At 33.1% G+C, this 15,382-nt stretch overlaps 1 protein-coding gene and 1 long non-coding RNA gene across 20 annotated transcripts in view; one reads left to right on the top strand and one right to left on the bottom strand.

The window, feature by feature from the left end:
• The window catches only part of LOC129754341 (potassium channel subfamily T member 2), a 605,891-nt gene that overhangs the window by 261,146 nt on the left and 329,363 nt on the right, over positions 1-15,382 (bottom strand). The gene's annotated exons all lie outside the window — the stretch shown is intronic.
• On the top strand, positions 3,108-3,770 carry LOC129754343 (uncharacterized). The gene is made up of 2 exons (XR_008739012.1): positions 3,108-3,446; positions 3,525-3,770. It is a non-coding gene; the product is annotated as an uncharacterized LOC129754343 (long non-coding RNA).

The raw sequence follows: 15,382 nt of genomic DNA on the forward strand, positions 1-15,382 counted from the left end.
CAAAACATTGCACTATGAGGAAAAAAGTGTACAAACCGCGAAGAAATTCAATATCTTTCGTCCTACATGACCCAAATCTATGAAATTATACTTTCCTATTGTGAAAATTTCCGGAAAATCGATTGGACATAGTTTCAAACGCCGCACAAGCTAACGAACGGAGATATAGTGCCTTTTTAACCCCTAATCCCCCTATATTTTGTAAACATTCCAGAAAAACACTGATTTGAACCAGAGAAATTTGAACGAAAACAGACCTATCGTGTGTATTTTTTTTTTCGATAAATCGAATGAAGGCTGTTTTGGCCCCCGCACGCTTCAGAAAATGGAGTTATGGCTGTTTTACCTTCAATTCTCCTACATTTTCAAATTGTTAAGAAAACGCAAGTTCGGACTTACAATTGTGAATCTATTGAAACGTATCTTGTGTGATTTTTTTCCGAGGAATCCAATGAAGGTTGTTTGAGCCACCGCACGCTTCAGAAAATGGAGTTATGGCTGTTTTAACCCTCAATTCCCCTACATTTTTCAATGATTTCAGAAAAAAGCATGTTCGGACTTGAATATTTTGGACCAAATGAGTTGTATCCTATGTAATTTTTTCCGGGGAAGGCTGTTTGAGCCACTGCACGTATTGGAAACAGAAGTTATTGCTGTTTTACCCTCAATTTCCCTACATTTTTCCAATAGCTCAGAAAGCATGTTCGGACTTGAAAATTTTGAACCAAATGGAACGTATCATGTGTGATTTTTTTCGAGGAATGCAACGAAGCCTATTTCACAAACCGTACGCATCGGAAACAGGAGTTATGGCTGTTTTACCCTCAATTCCCTTTCATTTTTCAAGAAAATCAGAAAAACCATGATCGGACTTGATAATTTTGAAACAAACGAGACTTATATTATGAAATTTTATCCAAAGAATCCAATGAAGGCTGAATGATTTCAGAAAAAATGTAGGCGAATTGAGGGTAAAAACAGCCATAACTCCATCTTTCAAAGCGTGCGGTGGTTCAAACAGCCTTCATTCGATTCCTCGAAAAAAAATCACAAAATACAACCCATTTGGTTCAAAATTATCAAGTCTCAACATGCTTTTTCTGAGCTTATTGAAAAATGTTGGGCAATTGAGGGTAAAACAGCAATGGCTGTTCCAGCCTGTTCCCAATGCGTGCGGTGGCTCCAATAGGCTTCATTGGATTCCTCGGAAAAAATCACATAGTATCCAACCCATTTGGTTCAAAATTTTCAAGTCCGACCATGCTTTTTTCTGAAATCATTGAAAAATGTAGGGGAATTGAGGGTAAAAACAGCCATAACCATCATGTAGGGCGAAAGATATTGAATTTCTTCGCGGTTTGTACACTTTTTTCCCCATTGTGCATTGGGAAGATTGAGGAAAAATTTTCACTATTGATTGAAAATGGTTTGCTTAACTTCAGATTATTTTTCAAATCTCGTGAAATTTTCAGATAACTGCCCATGAGTTTCAAATAGTGTCGTTTCTTTGTTACATATTTACTGTCATTTTTAACTCTAAACATCGAGTTCTCTCACAAAAAAAACTTTTTTTAAATTTAGTATTTTATTCATGTTTCAAAAATTATCAAAATCTAACAATCATTTTCCTTACAGAAACTGGCTATTTTTCCAATTTAGGTCGACCAAACTTTTGAAAATATAGCCCTATTTGTTGGATTTGGGAATTTCTGGGATTTTCCAACCGCTTCCCGGGATACGTGAAATGCCGAATTTTCTTAATTCCCGGGAACCTTCCGGGACACCTTAAGCACAGCGATGCCGTTTTTTGGTTTCAAATGAGATCAAACTTTGGAACGTTGTGCTTTCAAAATTTCTTGAAAAAGGCTGGCTAAACGAGGTTTCAAAATACATAAATGAACGAAAGGAAAATGAACGCCTAATATTGGCATTGAATAAACTTCAGTCTGACTGCACATATTGTCACATCTATTTTTAAGTTATGCCAAATAGCCGTACGCAATAAAAAACCCTCTTATAAAATATGGTCTCTTCTTTGAAAAGCTCTTTATCTTAAACTTACATGGGAGCTCCCCCATCTTTTCCAATTTTATCCCCCACTGCTTGAAGAATGTAGGCTGATTTACCCAGCTCGAGTTTACATAAATTTCTAATTGAAAGAAAAAGATTCGCATATTGGAATTTATTGCATATTGTACTTTACGGAGATACAATATTGAAAACCGATCAAAAGCGTGAATCAGGACAGTTTTTTGAGTATATTCCTAAAATTCTGTATTATGAGCACATCCAGCTCCTGATTAGCTTTAGATGGTGTATTTTTTGGAGTTGAAAAAATGAGCTATAGAAATATGTAAAAAAAACGATGAAATGGATTTTTAAAAACCATTTTCAATCAGCTTTTTCATCATCCTCACCCTTTGAAGCAGTTTGAATATCTATCCTTTTTGCGCCAAAATTATGTTAAAAAATGTTTCGCCATAAGCCAACATAACAGCTTGAAGTTTTCCCAAACAGCACTTGACATGGTATGAAAATTATCGATTTTATACAGTGCAGATTTCTTTCTTTAAATAAATTTATTCAAGCAAAAAATATAAATATTTAAAAAAAATGTGAGCTGCATCACTAAATGAATTTTCAGCGTTTTTTATTTTCTCTTTGAAAGTCAAATATTAAAACGTTGGCAAAAACAATTTTTTAAGTTAACATTTGTCCCGTATATTGGGACAAGTGTAAATGCAAAGCATATTTTCAGATGCGTCAGAGTAAAGGGTTCAAAATGGATTTAATGCGCATTTCTTTTTGTATGTTTTATCAAGTTTCATTGATATATCTGCAGTATTCCGCTTCAGTTTCAACATTCGGAATACCCCTCCTGGTCTTTCCAACATATTGAATCATTTTGAAGATGAATTTCTTGAAAGTTCGAAGTTTGCCCGTGCCTAACCGTGTAAGTTAACAGGAGGAAATATTGTTTCTAACACTTTGGCCCTTATTCTGCGCCGCGCATGAGGTGACGATTGTCACCTCACCTCGAGTCACCGTGAGATTTGTCACCTTATTCCCGGAGTCGTTGTGGGTAAAGTGACAGAGGTTTACTCTAGGTGAGTGACCGAATGAACACATCTGTCAAAATGGTAGAATTTTGCTGGTGTTGTTTGGATTTTGCTCTCGCTTCGGATTTTCCGAAGTAAGTTTTTAGAATTTCGGGTTAGAATTTCGGTTCGAAAATGGCCATCATCGGATGGTACGGTTACAGCAAGCTGCTTCAGGAAGAAAAACGGACGATTTGTGCGACGTAAGTGGAAATTTCGTTCATCAAAGCTAAGTTCGGATCTGGGTCATATTGCCGGGGAAAAAAAATCAGATGCCGACGGCTGCTGCTCCAAAAACCCAGCGCACAAAAAGGCGGTGTTTGTTAAACATTTCCAAAGGTTTATCAGGTATGTAAAATAATTTGTGTTTTGTACCTGAAACTGTTCGATCATCCAAGAGAAGTTAAGTTTTTTTTTCGTTTTCAGTAATGGCGAATGCTGCCGGTTTATATATTTTCCTCAACTGAAGTTACCCCCGTGGCATGCCGGAAGTTGTTTCGCCTGCCAGATAGGAGATCATGGAATGCCGAGCATTTATCGAAACCAACGAAATAGCAGCAGCAGCATCAGATTCAAACGACAAATTTCGGTCACATAAACCTAAATCCGGTTTCTTTGCATAGCATATTATTAAAAAGTGAAAATAAAATTAAAAGTACTATAATATTTGAATTCCAAAGTTTTCGTCATTTCATCGTTTTAACGTTTTGAAAAACAAACTTCAATTAAATCTGAATTTTAGATTTCATTAGAAGATCATACTTTCCATTCAGTATTCCAATCCAAATTACATATTTGAGATAGCAATGAAAAAGTTTCAATATATTTAAAAATCATATTTGCTAATAAATTTGCTTAATTTTATTTCCAAAACTATCATTCATTAGTATAATTAACCATTTAGAGCCTAACATTGTGATTTACATGAATTCTCGATTAAATTTCTATCTCGTCACCACCTGAAAAGGTACCGACAATTGTCACCTAAAATCGTCACCCGAATGCGACGATTCTCACCCACGGTGACTACGAGAATAGGGTAAGAACTCACAAAGTTCATCCGAAGTGACGTTCCTCACCTAAACCGACTGTTGGAATAGAGTGACTTGGGTGACTCTACTATCGTCACGTCACTCGAGGCGCAGAATAAGGGCCTTTAAGGGTATACTAAAAAAATTTCATACAAATGTTGCTTCCAGTTGAATATCAGTTCTATAATCTCACTTTTCAAAAACGAAGCGGATCAAAAGTCTCTTTTATGCAGCCATGTAACTCAAAAACACTTTTCATGTTAAGTACGTACTTGAATTAGTATGTAAGCAAAAAATACGATGTTTTTTCAGAGTTTTTTAAAATAAAAAGCTCCCATTTTCATTTCTAAATTCGTTTCGGTTGTGTTTTTGGGCCGAATTAAAAATTTCTTGAAGAAAACCTATTTTTTTATTTTTTTTATAACAGATGAAAACTGAACGTTTGTGTTTCGTGAATGAAATTTTTTTCGAAAAATGAGTTCCCTCACTTTTGGTCAATAAAAACCAGTATTTTTCACTGATATCTTTCACTTATGCACACGTCAGTCCTATCTTATCCAATTTAAAGAAAAGGCTCTTGATCAGTTCATGTGTCGGATCGGATTTTTTATCTTCTTTAAATTTAAATGGCGCTTGATAAAACTTCAGCTAAGTACATTTTTACATGTTCAACAAAATGTTTCCGATCTACCTCTATAGAATACATCTTTTTCATATTTCTGTTATCAATATGATTCGAAAATAACCTTGTAGGCGAAATGGGTTAACTAATTGTATGCAGATTCTTTACTTTCTGTATTTTTTTTCAATTGTCCGCAAAGTGTCCGCATTATCTCATTAGCATCAGAACTAAATTCATATTTTTTAGATAACCAATGCTACCTACATCAACACGAACTGAATATGGAAGTATTCTTGCAAATCTTTCAATTGGTTTTGATTCGATTGATAAAATACGAATCCGTGGCACATCTAGGCGTCATTTATTTCCACGTGCAGTGTACAATTAAGCAATAAAAAACATATCTAGGTTGCATATCGCCCCCACGTGCATAAGAAATATAGGTACTTGGTTGAGAAATAGGCGCCTAATTGTTATATTTTTCCAGCGATCAATGGACAGTATATTTTGGTAACTATCCCGAGCAGACTTTGATGCCAAAAATTGAAAGCAAATTGAGACCATAATAAGGTGTTGACAGCTAACTGATAACATCTTTTGATGTTGACTTTCGAATGAGCAGCAAAATACGGCGTTGTTGAGGTATCAACAATTTCCATCTGATAGCAATAGGAAACCAAAGGAAGGTATTAACAGCAAAATTTAAGCAAAGATTGGTGTAGAATTAAATTCAATAGCAAATTTAGGCATCATTGAGATGTTTAATTTTTTTAATGAAATATTAACCTACGACCAAAATAATGGCATATTCACTGTAAAACAAACGCAATAGCAAGATAAGAGATTCCCTAATTCTAAAAATACACTGAAAATGAAATACATATTAGCCATCATTGATGAAGAATTCCTCCATTAAAAACAACGCATCATCAAGGTGTTCTGCTTGTTATAAGTACTAACATCAAAGCGATACTTAATATAAAATTTTTGATGTCTTTAATTTAAATTTTTCTTTAAACTAACTTATTCTTTGATTAACTTAGTATACTTTTTCAAAAATGTTTGCATTTCAATCTTCTATTATTTTGACATAATTTTTAAGGAATTTCATGGAATTTTCCATAAATCTAGAAATTTCATTCTATTGGTATGTAAGCGAAATGTTTTAATTTAGCTTGTATAGAGAAAATTCATAAAAAACTGTTAAAATTTGGAAGAAATGTTTCTATGTTTCACACTTAAACTTGTATAACTTTCAAGCTTGAATAAAAGTTTATGAAAATATTGTTATTCAAACGTCTTGAATAACTAAAAACAATTTTTGTTACATTACATAATGCATGTTTTAAACACCTTTGTATAGACTATTATATTTGGGCTTATTTTGAGACCAAATTTTTTAGTTACTCTAAAAAAAATTGAAATGGATATTTGTATTGTTTTGTGTTATTTTTGGATTATTTTAAACTTTTTTGATTAATATTACAATCGTTTTTATTAATTATTGGGCCTCTGTTAAATTTTTCGTTACAGGAAGGCTAATTATTTGGTTAATTTTATCATTTTTATTTTTTCGTTTTAATAAAAGGTTTATTTGTGGTAGCTTTGTGTCTCTTTAGTCAATTTTGAAAGTTTTGTGAGTTATTTCCAGGTTGATTCGTAAGACAGTTTTGTGATATTCTAGAGTTTAAGATATGATTTACGATTGTGATCAAAAATTAAGTTTGAATCATATCAATTTTATTTTTTTCAGAATTTGAGTAACTATTCCGTCATTCTTTGAACTTTTTTTGAAATTTCTGGATGATTCCTCAATAAATTGGATGTTATTTTTGGATCTTTGTAAAAAATTTAAGGGGCATTCTTCGGCCATTTTAAGGACATTTAAGAATAATTTTAGGGTTGAGTTCAATGTAGATTTAAAGTCAAGTTTGAGTCATATTTTTAACATGTTTATTTTATTTCGACAATGTTAAGTTTTAGATTTTTTTTTTATCATTTCTGTGTTGTTATGTGCCTGGCAACTGGATCTCGAATGAGGAACTACATCGCCGGTGTCATCAAAGGGCGCTAGAAATCGAGATTCGAGAACGTAAGTGGAGATGGATTGGGCACACGCTGCGAAAAGATGAAAACGAGATTTGCAGAGAGGCGCTAGATTGGAATCCAGAAGGTCATCGAAGAAGAGGCAGGCCCAGAAACTCGTGGCGGCGAAGCCTAGCCGCTGAAATCCGAACTGTCGACGAAAATCTTGACTGGGACCAGGTGAAGACGCTGGCTCCGGATCGTCAACAGTGGAGGTCTTTTACCACGGCCCTATGCACCGGAGGATCGGCGCGGGATCATTAAGTAAGTAAGTAAGTAAGTAAGTGTGTTGTTATGTAGGTTTTTTCGCCAAATTTTAACGTTATTGTTAGTGAAATTTAGTTTATTTTTTAGTAATATTTGGTCGATTTCGGTTGAATTTAAGGCTCTATCTTAAGCTTGACGGATTGCCAGGTTTTATTTGGATTTGCCTGAATATTCAATACAAAATTTAGGAAGAGTTTGGTCCTGCCTGTAGTCTGGATTTCGTTAAAAAATGCCCAGATTTAATCAGTTTATTTACAAAACCAAACAAAAAAGAACAAGAATTCTGTTGTAAATTTTTTAAATTTTTGCGTTCAAAACCATTTTTTTCGCGAGTTTGAAAAAAATAATCATGAAAGCTTTTCTTTTAAATCCTGAAATACTCTAAAAAATCAGCACATAAGTTTTTTTTTTCAAAATAATTTTTCTTCAAATGATTTTTTTCTTGATTTTTGTTCAGTAATTCCTGAGTTCGACAATTTTGCAATTAAATGGCCAGATCTTGCTTGGTTTTTGGGCAAAATAGCCTGGATTTGTCTGGCCCGGATACGTGCTAAAAACTTCTGACAACCTTAGTCTATCTTTAGATAATTTATCAATAATTGATAAACATGTTGAGATGTTGGTTCATATTTGGGTATCTTTAGATCAAGTTTATGTTTATTTAAGGGTTTTTTTTTGTAAACTGCTTATGAATCAGTTGGAAAATATTCGTGAATATCGTATTCGTATCGTATTCGTATCGTATTCGTATCGTATTCGTATCGTATTCGTATCGTATTCGTATCGTATTCATATCGTATTCATATCGTATTCGTATCGTATTCGTATCGTATTCGTATCGTATTCGTATCGTATTCGTATCGTATTCGTATCGTATTCGTATCGTATTCGTATCGTATTCGTATCGTATTCGTATCGTATTCGTATCGTATTCGTATCGTATTCGTATCGTATTCGTATCGTATTCGTATCGTATTCGTATCGTATTCGTATCGTATTCGTATCGTATTCGTATCGTATTCATATCGTATTCGTATCGTATTCGTATCGTATTCGTATCGTATTCGTATCGTATTCGTATCGTATTCGTATCGTATTCATATCGTATTCATATCGTATTCGTATCGTATTCGTATCGTATTCATATCGTATTCGTATCGTATTCGTATCGTATTCGTATCGTATTCGTATCGTATTCGTATCGTATTCGTATCGTATTCGTATCGTATTCGTATCGTATTCGTATCGTATTCGTATCGTATTCGTATCGTATTCGTATCGTATTCATATCGTATTCGTATCGTATTCGTATCGTATTCGTATCGTATTCGTATCGTATTCGTATCGTATTCGTATCGTATTCATATCGTATTCATATCGTATTCGTATCGTATTCGTATCGTATTCGTATCGTATTCGTATCGTATTCGTATCGTATTCGTATCGTATTCGTATCGTATTCGTATCGTATTCGTATCGTATTCGTATCGTATTCGTATCGTATTCGTATCGTATTCGTATCGTATTCGTATCGTATTCGTATCGTATTCGTATCGTATTCGTATCGTATTCGTATCGTATTCGTATCGTATTCGTATCGTATTCGTATCGTATTCGTATCGTATTCGTATCGTATTCGTATCGTATTCGTATCGTATTCGTATCGTATTCGTATCGTATTCGTATCGTATTCGTATCGTATTCGTATTGTATTCGTTCAGTTTCGGTATGTTATTTGGATAGAAGATTGAAGAGTTGTAGGAAATTAGAAGTATATCAACAAAGCTTCAGTTTTTTTTTTCAGACTTAATTTGTACCTAATAGCTATTTTCATTGAGATGAATGTGTTCATTAACCAAATGTTATCTTAATCTGAAATAAATCTACTCGTCACAAGATGAACATGTCACATCATAAGGAGGCTTTCAGGAGAGATTGCCTTTTATGATAACATAACCGGGATATTTGAGCGATGGGATTTATAGATTATGAATGGAGTGCCGGAAATATTCGCAACACATACCTACCTACCAGTTGACTAACGACTTCCTCCTTTACTTGGCATAGACCAGGGAAAGGAAGCAATAATTAATGTCTTATTTAATATCTTATTCAATGATGGTTCCTTTCCAAAGATGGACGCGACATTTTCCAACAACAACAACAGCTGCCGGAATCCGGAGCCGGTTGGAGAAATTCCTGAACCCTTGAGCTAGCTCACAAATTTCAAAAGGTTGTAGTTCAAAATACAGTTTATAAAAATAATTTTTCAACAAATCGTTATATGAGAAACAAAAACCTTTCGATTTGTTTGAATTTTCTTATTTTTAAAGTTCGATAAACCAATTCGAAAAATCTCACTCCAAAATCATTCCGAAACATCATCATCATCCAACCAGGCAATAAACTCCGCTCGGAAATGGGCCGGGAGTCAGCTGTCCGAAATGTCTGAATAATGTATTCTTCAATTCTGCCTAAAGCTGTATCGATCGGCCAGGCAGCGAATTTCGACACGGCCATTCACTTTCCCTAACCACCATCCTCCATACGAAATAGGAAAGGACCAATGAATGAGTCCATCTGGTTTTCTGGAGGGCAGATTGGTTTCACAGCCCCATAAAGATGCTCCCACAGCTCCATTAGAGGAGAAACTCCTTAATCCCCAGCCTCGTTTATTGGTGGAAGGGAGTGTGTGTGAGTGTGTATGTTAAGGAATGAGTGTGTGTGAATGTCGCTTTATTGTTTCCAAACTCGACTAACTATAAAGCTAGAAGAGGACGCGCGCCATCTCGGAATCCTAATGGGATCAAATTGTGTGATAATGAAGTTGATCCCTTTTTCAAAATCGCCCGGAGTCTCGGAGCTTTTCAGCGATGGCATTCTGAAGAAGTGTTGTGGCTTAAGGGAGCTTTGTAGCTGTAGTTGGCTAGTTTAGCAGACGACATAAATTTGTCATTCGGTTAATAAAATTTATGGCGGAGTCAAATTTTAATGATCCTTTTTTTATTTGTGATGGACTTATAATGGTGGTACCATATCAGCAAAAGATCAGAAGTTTAATCCAACGATGTATGAATTAAATTACAAAGAGTCGATTAAATTTTTAGTTTCTATAACATAAATTTTGTTTTTTATTCTAATTTTTCAATTGAAAGAACTCATATTTTAAGCTAAAGAGCGATTTGAAGTTATTAATAATTTGTATTTTTCTTCAATCGTATGGTTGATTACACATCTGGATACAAAATTAAAATTTTCCCAATTAGTAGTAATTTATACCGATCAATTTAAAACAGACGTTAAAAATATTGCATCAATGAATGGCACAAAATTTTATTTACCGCAAACTAAGTTATCAGGGAAAAAACCATTTTTTAAATAGATATACATATTTAAATCAAATCAGAAATATGGAGAGTATTTTAAAAAAATGTAACACTTTGTTTTGTGAATAACTTTCGAATTCATGGACGGAAATTGATGAAATTTTCAGTGAAGCTGCGTAGTAATATAATTATTCTATGCTAGCTTAACGGCATTTCGATGAACGTTATGACGAAAAATTCTTAAAAGAAGAACTAAAAATAATAATGTTTAAATATGCAAAATTTGGTGTCATTCTGTCAAGTGGCTTTTGAGAAGCGTCAAATGAAGAAATTTTTCGACTTTAACTTTTTCTGTACTACGGTTGCTATTTATATAACATACTATGAAGCACCCTTTTTCCAAAAATAGCTATTTTATGTTAACTGAAGCTCGACCTTCAAAAATAAATAAAAATATTGACTTTGATCGAACTTTTGATAAATTTAGCCAATTGTCCATCTTTGGCAATCAACAACATATTTGAATTCTTATCACTTTACCACTCTTTTCACGTAATGTCACGATTCTAGATCCAACCAAATCAGAGTATCGGAATTTTTAGACTTACTGAAGTGCTATGCAGGGAAAATGTGTCGCTTTTGGAGTGAGTTTTATTTGTATACTAAGCCATTTATCGTGTCAATCATGAAACAATGACTAATTTGCATCTTCCACATATCGTCAGCCTCCTCAAGTACTAATCGTCGTTTTTTTTTCATTTTTTTCTCCTTGTTTATCTCCGGAAAATCCAGGCGAGACTTGTTAACGAAAATTTTCTTGCTGGAAACCTGCCAGGTGTCACTAAAGAGTTCGTTTTGATGTCCATCGCGAAATTTTCAAAAATACCTCCCCGCTAGCGCTCCAAATATTTTGCACGCGATTTGTTTGAAGTTAGAAAAAAATCTTTTTTTATCAACACCCTTATTGAAATTTTTAAATAGCGCTTGATGAAACCACTCACAAAACATAACTTCATGGAATCAATTGTCTTTAACATTTTCTTTTTCTAAGACACGAATGCGACAAGGATGGTAAAGTGTCATTAATGAAACCTTAATAATAATAATTTTTTTTTAATTTTAGCCCATTATTTGATCCCCTAGGTCTCCTTAAACGATTGACCATAAGAATTTAGGTCGAAAATTCGATTTCCACAGTTTTGGGGTCTTTCACTGGGTCTTACCTTTATTTTCGACCATCCTGCTTAAAAATTTTGGTCAATGAGCTTTTTCATTTGAAGGTATCTCAAAAACCACTTGACAGATAGATCGTCACAAAAATGTCCATATGTTAACATTACATTGAAAGGTAGCTTCACAATTTCCATCCATGCATCCAGAAACTATATACAAAATAAAGCGTTGCATTTTTTTAAAATACACTCCTTATACATTGATACGTGTTAAGATAACGCATCGTGCATGGAAATGTATGGCATTAACTAACCACACAAAATGGCAAATTCACAGTAACGAAAAAAAAACTTTTAACAAAATTAAAATAACAATCGTCAAATTTATATGAATATGTTTTTTTCAAAGATTTTTTTTATAATTCAAATAGAAAGATTGGATATCATTTTACAATTTTTTAAGGAAAATTATTTCGTGAATAGGATAATGACTCTACTTTGGACCTTTTAAGTGGTGGTTTATATTGATCCATGTTTTACTCATAAATGGGTGGTTCTTTTGTGTTTTTTAGAAAACCAATTCGCAGTTAGTGGTCTTGTCTTCAAGTTTAAATGCGAGATTTTAACCTTGGTTTAGGTGTGATTGATAGACTTACAAAGAATTCGATGATTTAAATTTCCTACTTTGAACCTACTGTTCCTGCTTTGGTACTCGACTGGTACCCTTTTGGACCAGTTAGATTAAACAGTCAGATTTTTCAAAAAAATATCAATAAACTAATTAAATATTAAAGTTAGAATTTAAAAAAACTTGATTGAAAAACTTTTTTGGTGTTAACTTGTAGCTTGTTCACTAAAAGCTGACGAAAAAAGTTGGAATTGCTCAATGTAAGTTCTTTATTATTTATGTCCTTATTCGAAATTTGTACCATAAATGATCGGTTAGTATTAAAAATATTGTTGTCAGGCCCAAAAATAGAACATAATGTTCGAAAGTGTCCTATACTTGAACTTTTTACCTATTTTCCAGGTTTCAAATGATATTATTTTATTTCAAGAAAAACTGGTAGTATACATAGTTCATATTTATCATAGCGATGGTAGTTTGCCTTTTAACTGAGGATTCGACTGTTAAATAAAGTGATCAATTCTTAATCTCTTTTACTTCTTCACATGCTTCCCACTAATTGAGCTGCTTGTTCAACCATTAAAAAAAACAAATCAAAAGCGTTAAAAATCTTATCGTAGCTTAGTTCATTAGGAAATGGCATCGTTATGAATGCGAGTATCTTGAACTTGCGCCTTTTATCAGATGAAAAGATAAAAAGATCTGTTTTGCCTCATTTCACCCCTGATAATAGGTTTTTTTTTATCCTAGGTCGATAATCATACGATTTTCGAGTGACTTGTTGAAAATTATATTGACTGAATCTCAATATTTGTACCATATTTGTAAGTTTTGTTACATGTAAACACCTTAAAGAGAACCATAATGCTGATTCGTTGAGTTTTGTTAAAATAAAAGGTGCCATACGAATTTCAGCTTTGGAAAGACCTCCCTTAAAGTTGACCAAACAAGTTGAAATTTGGTAGGGGTCTTATGGACATGTCAATTAGCAATCTTAGATCCAAGTTTTTGTTTCTGGTGTATGTAGTATTTTTTTACAGCCACTCTGACTGACAGTAGAGGACTCACTTAGTATTATGTACAAAGAAAACTCGAAAGAATATTCTGTTTTTCATATTTCGAAAACTAGGAATATTTTAATTGGATTTGGTTGGTCCTTACTTATAATTTTCTCATAAAAAACGATGAAATCAAAAAGTTAAAGAAAAAAATATACTTTCTCTGAGAAAAATAACATTCAATTTTGAGAGCTGTGTAAAAAAGATGGAAAGGTCCTGGAACGAGGGGTGGTCGGATCGTTTTCAAAAACCGAGGATTTGTTTTGTAGACCTATGCGAGTCTGTCGGCCAAATTTGGCGAATTTCGAATAAGATTTCTAATTTCCGCTGTGCACACTTGACATGGAATTATCCACATACATTACATGAAAAATTTTAATTCAAAACCCGGGTACCACCTTAATCTCATTTTATCAATCTGCTGAAATGCTGACATTCGTTTTGATAAAAAAAAACTGTTTAGGCTACAGGGTTTATGAAATTCGAAAAAAAAAATCTAAAACGAAACACCCTATTGTTCAATAGTTTAGGAATAAATTGTAGATGCAAAAACTTTTGCCTTTTAATGCCAACGTAAATTGCTGGATTCGATTTATATTATTTTTTTACCGCTATAAACCCATGTCCAGGCATATTTTAGGGTAAAGTTGCCAGAATTTTTTCTATACAGACCACGGTGTCTCTGATGGAACGATTTTATTTATCGAAAATTAGCATCGCTAATTTTTGCACCATTCGAAAGCTGGGACTTTTCCCTCTCATTTCAGCCCAAATTTGAAATAATCCACCGGGGGGTCTAGAACATTTTATTTTTTTGAAGATTTTATAACCTTTTTAACGGGTTTTTCAAAGACAAAATCATACTAATCACTGTGAAAACGCTCGTCTTACCTTTAGCGAAATCCAACATCATATGTCAAAAACATGATTTAATAGGAAATTTCCCTGGCAACAATTTTGTAGAAGGCGTCAAAGTGATACAAATTGAGAGAAAAGAGTTGGAATGTCACAAACAAAGTGATTATTATTTCATTTGAAAAATCTAATAAAACTTCTAACCACTGATTGTATTACGACCAGAAAAAGGAATTCTACGAGCTTAGTTATTGATTGTAGAGTGTAAAAATGTTCAAAACGGTTTATTTACATCAGAAATCAATATTTCACATAAAATTGATCAGGATTATCTGAAGTTATGAGCATTATCATTCCGGAACAAATATCAAATTCTTTTTTAAATTTCTTTTTTATCCAAAAATCCCGATTTGGGGAATAAATAAAGTTTAAGGTATTTTAAACAAAAATTTGATACATTCTTCGAAAATTCAAACAGTTAAAAGAGCGAAAGTCAAACTGTAGAAGATATAATATCACCTGTCGTTAAGAAATTTTTTTCAAATGTTTGATCTTAATTTTCTTGATTGTTTGATTTTGTGCAATGTAGATTGTATACAAGTTTGTTGCAAGCCAGCTTTGGTTCATTTTTTTCCAATGTATTGAAAATTTGAATCAATTTTTATTTTGAATCCCCCCTCCTTCCTCGTGATGTTTCAACTCCTAATAACAAAAGATAGATTTCAAATTTGTTCCGACCATATAAAAAAGATGGCACCTACTTGACATGAAAATTTGGTAACTCATTTCATTCTTTAAGCAATGTTAGGCACTTTTTCAAAATAAGTGCTTAATCTGGGCAAATATATGTAGAAAAATTATTTTAATCATTTGTAGCCGCCACTGTTTTAATAACTGTTTATAACACGATGTTATATTTGGTTTTCATAGAAGTAAGAAAATAACATTCCAGGGGAAAGCCAAAAATGCAGGAATCAAGAGACAAATGTGTGCAGTGTTTCTTACTATCAAATAAAAAGCCATGTTTTTTTATTTTTCTAGGAAATTTGAACGAAAATCATCAATTTGAACAAATGCAAAATATTCAGAAAACGATATAAAAAATTCGCAAAAAAATCTGAAAACTTCAGATCTGACAACTTAAAGTAAATTGAGAGAATATTTTCAAATAATAGTATTACATCAAATCAATCTCTTCAAATTGTTGAAAACAAAGATGATGTTGAAATTTTGTAATCTT

Source organism: Uranotaenia lowii, chromosome 3 (assembly GCF_029784155.1).
Source record: "Uranotaenia lowii strain MFRU-FL chromosome 3, ASM2978415v1, whole genome shotgun sequence".
Taxonomy (NCBI): domain Eukaryota; kingdom Metazoa; phylum Arthropoda; class Insecta; order Diptera; family Culicidae; genus Uranotaenia; species Uranotaenia lowii.